Here is a 4,406-nt window from a genome sequence, read left to right on the forward strand (position 1 = left end):
TAATTTAGCATTACCATCTTTCTCCACGTCTCCAATAAGGTTTTGAGAAGTCAATGTCGAGCTTGCATCAGGTGAGATAGTTTTTCCCTTAGATTTCTTTGATTTGCGCTTAGATTTTCTCGCTTTGTGCTTCGATTTTCTCGATTCGACAACTCCCTTAGGCTCGACTCAAAGGGCTTGTATAGAAACGTGTTGGCACCTTTACTTGTTATCTCCAGGGTCTAAAATCAACTTCTCTTCCTTGTAGATTGTTATACAGTACGAGCTTCCACCACTATAGACTGCAGGATAGAAGATTCTCTTTTTGACTTTAAAATAGAGAAACAAACTCTTTGGTTGGGATAATCAACAACTGCCCCCACCCTTGCAAGGAATTAACTTCCAGATATTAACGTCTTGGGAGAGTTATTTTCCATCTCAAGAATGTGAAAATCAACAGGAACAAGACACACTCCTACTTGCACCATCAAATCCGTTACGAAAACATATGGGATCGTGCTTGAATTGTCTCCAAATTTAACAGAACCGTGAGGAGGTTTGGTGTCACGCATCCCCAGCTCGATTGCAATTTCTTTAGACATCACATTCTCATTTGCTCCGGTGTCACATAGAGAGTCAGAAAATTCCACACCTTCAATTATGCAGGGGAAGACAAACTTCACCGAATCATTTATCTTATGAAGCTTTCTTTAGTGTGGAGCTTTGCCTATTGCATCATACTCTTTAGGGTTTAGGGTTTAGGGTTTAGGGTATAGGGTTTAGGGTTTAGGGTTTCAGGACATGCTGGAGATTCAACTTCAGTTTCTTGATTGCTAGGAATAGGTGTGACTTCTGTTTCACCATCAGTGTCTATGACATTGCAACTCCACATTGGATTGTCTACGGTTTTTCCCGGAAGATGACCATCTTGTCTCTTCACACTTTCTCCAATTTTTCCGATTTCTTTCTCGAGCATCTTGACATGAGTAGAGAGGTTAGTGAACTTCTCAAATGACTCCTCATTATTCTTGTTGAGGTAATCATACATGATGTCTAACTTGTACCCAAGATCGTTCATGTTGTCTAACTTAAGCTTAAGGTTGCGGGTGTCTTCGGCGATTTTTTCATGTACCTCAGCGATTCGTTTCTCGATAACTTCAGTGCTTTTTGAACTATCTATGGTTTGTGATAGCTGCACGTCCATGCTATCAACATTAGTGGAAAGAGCTTCAAATTTAACATTAAGGTCAGTGTATAAGCAGTCCACTCTTATATCCACATCGTCTGCTAATCTTTGCAGCTTCATAAGAAGTGGTTGCACCATAAGCTCGAGCTTGTTGTCTTGAGAGGTTGGGGATGATTTTGGAGCAGATTGGATATTCATATGGGCGTGATCTTGCGCTCCAAGTTGATGATTAATCTCAGCTGCATTAACTTCTTCGCAAACATTAACAGAACGCTGCTGAGTTTTGAGAAACAATTTCACCATGGCTTTAAGTTATTCAATTTCCTCATGATCATGGGAAGTAGAACGTGACGTTCTTCCTTGATCAGGCCAATTGTTTCTGCTGCTTGTAGCGAGATTATCAATCAAGATGTAAGCTTTTTCCACAGTCCTTGTCATGAAGTTTCCATCGCTTGCTACATTTAGAGGTGCCTTAGATGTCCATTCAAGACCTTCATAGAAGGTGTTCAAGATGCATGTCTCTGTAAAATCGTAATGAGGACATTCCCTAATGTAGCCTTTATAACGATCCCAAGTTTCATGAAAAGTTTCGTCTCCTTTTTGTTGGAAACTATAAATCTTGTCTCTAAAGAAGTTTGATCTAGAGGTGGTGTAGAAATGGTTAAGGAAGGCAGCCTTGCCTTCGTCCCATGATCCGAGTGAACCAGGAGACAAAGACTTAAACCATGCACGTGCCTTATCACAAAGAGAAAATGGAAACAACTTGCACTTTATGTAATCTGCAGGAACTCCAATCGATTGCTTGGTGCTGCAGATTTCTTAAAAATCTTCGAGATGGTCCATGGGGGTCTCTGATGCATTGCCATGGAACCGGTTCTGCTTGACCAATTTTATGAGCTTCGGGCTTATCTCATAGTCTACATTGATGGGTTGTAGACTAAAGGAATAACGGTTCTCATAGAAAGCATACGGAGTCTTATAATCTCTTAGAGTTAAGCGAGGAGCGTTTTGGAACCTGACGTGCTCATCAACGTTTTGCTGGACGTGGTGGTTATCTCTAAGCCTATCTAAACCTTGCAAGTGTCTATTGTTGTCGCCCATCTCTAATTTGTGTGTGTGTGTGTTTTTTTTTAATTAATTAATTTATATATTTATATATTTTTTCTTTTTTAGTTTATATAAATATATATATATAATTTTTTAAAAAATTTTTTAATGTAAATATATATATATTTTTATATAATAATAAATATATTTTTTTGTTATATATATAGATTATATATATGTACATATATATATATATATTTTTATATAATATAATATTTTTTTTTTTTTTCAAAAATGAACAAGAGTACGTACCTTAGACTCGATTCTGATCTACAACTCGTAGGCAACGTTAAAGGTCCCCGACAAGGGCGCTAAAAACTTGATGTGCTCAGGTTTTAACCCTAATTTTCTGCAAGCGCACAGATGTATGTTGTAGTACTTAGGGGTTGATTCACTGAAGACCAAATAACTGCAATACGAGTTTACTTGAGATGAGAATTGAGCTAAGATGAAAATATGAGTGTTTGTTTGGGGATTGTGAACAGTGAAGAAAATGGCAAATAATAAACTTAAAAACAAGTAAACAATAAGATCAAATCAATACGCGAAGGTGTTGGGCGTTAGGGAATTCGCCGGGAATCATAGAGTAGCTAACAAAGAGAATTAAACATAGAGTTTTCTATAGATGTGTTCCTGAAATCAAACCAGACTAACCTACTCACATAGTATTAATCAAAAATCCATTTACTCAGATTTACTAAACTCTCATTCAGTTCTCTAAGTGGCTAGATAAATTAGTTTGATAATTTCACAAAACGCTTTAGATCGACTCACGCCGTCTAAGAGAATTTGTTCATCTAAATAGGGTTAATCGATTTGAAAACACTTTCGATGAGTAAATCAACATAATCGCAGTAGCTAGATGGTTGATCCAAGCCACATATCCGAAACGCAGATTTAGACGAATAACTCTAAAGAAAACCCCTAATTTAACAAACCAGAAATCAATCCATGAATCCCTTTGAAAAATCCCTTAAAACCCAACAAGGGAATTACTCAATCATAGTGTATAAGAACATCACAAAAGTATTGTAGTTGCTGGAAATTAAATAAGAGAAGGGTAAAGAACGAAGAACGAGGATGAAGATGGAGATAGATGGTGGCTCCTTCGATGACTCCTTCTTCTCCCGAAGATGGCAACTCCGAGGCGTGCGGCTCTCTTCTATTCTCTCTCCACGACTTGGTCATTAGAATGACCTAAAACGAGTATATATAGTCTTCTAATTCGTTGGAAACGTCTAGGGTTTGAAGAATAAGTAGTGGGCTGAATTTGGGCTTGAATTAGATCACTTTCGGACGTCAACGTTGTCTGGCCGCGGTCGCGGTGGTCCTGACCGCGGGGAATCATGGTCTTGCTGCGGTCGTGGCCTATGCTCTCCTTCGAGACTGCATTTTCTGTCTTTAGTGCATCGGGAATATCTGAGTCTAACCGTTGGATTGTCTCCAAACCAATTGCATTAGAAAGCTAGTTGTCTCTTCTATGTTGTCTCAAACTTTGGGGATGATCAGACGGTGAGAAGGTCTTCATCAAGTGCCATACTTCTGACGGTCTGCATTTATCCAAAATTGCTCATTTGTTCCAAATTGCACATCTTTAGTCCAAGTTTCCTGAAAAGTCTTTTAAAACTCTAAAACATAGAAATCACTTAAAAACCATTGAAAACAGAGTTAAAACACTTGCATAAGATATTAAAACGATCCATAAAAATGGTCAAAATTTGGTGTTATCATAACCTCAGAACTAGTGCCAATAGCTTCATTTATGTCATCCAAAAGAATACCTTTCATGCAGACATCAGTGAACTTGTGCTTGCAAATCCTTGGACAGTCAGGCTCAGCAGGTACATCTTCAAAAAATTTCTTTCCCAGACTTGGAATAGACTCGAACGCAAGAATCTACACATAAAGAAATTATATCAAGCATAAAATCATAAACTTATACTTTAAAACAGAGACTTACCAGTAGAGGAAGAATGAATCCAGAGAAAGGACATTATGTTCCTTTAGGTTTTACGCTGCAATTAGACTTTGTCACCACACGCCGGATCTTCTTCATGGTCTTGTCAAATGTGTAGCGACCTCATGGAAACGTTCTACACAGCTTCAAATCTCCCACCACTCTAAGCAAGAACGG

General features: G+C 38.2%; 1 non-coding gene across 1 annotated transcript; it reads left to right on the top strand.

Moving 5' to 3' along the window:
• The first annotated feature begins 1,691 nt into the window (after positions 1 to 1,691).
• On the top strand, positions 1,692 to 1,798 carry LOC112085745. Its single transcript, XR_002899044.1, has one exon. It is a non-coding gene; the product is annotated as a small nucleolar RNA R71 (small nucleolar RNA).
• Positions 1,799 to 4,406: the final 2,608 nt, after the last annotated feature.

The sequence above is a fragment of the Eutrema salsugineum genome, unplaced genomic scaffold (genome assembly GCF_000478725.1).
Source record: "Eutrema salsugineum unplaced genomic scaffold, Eutsalg1_0 scaffold_3, whole genome shotgun sequence".
Taxonomy (NCBI): Eukaryota; Viridiplantae; Streptophyta; class Magnoliopsida; order Brassicales; family Brassicaceae; genus Eutrema; species Eutrema salsugineum.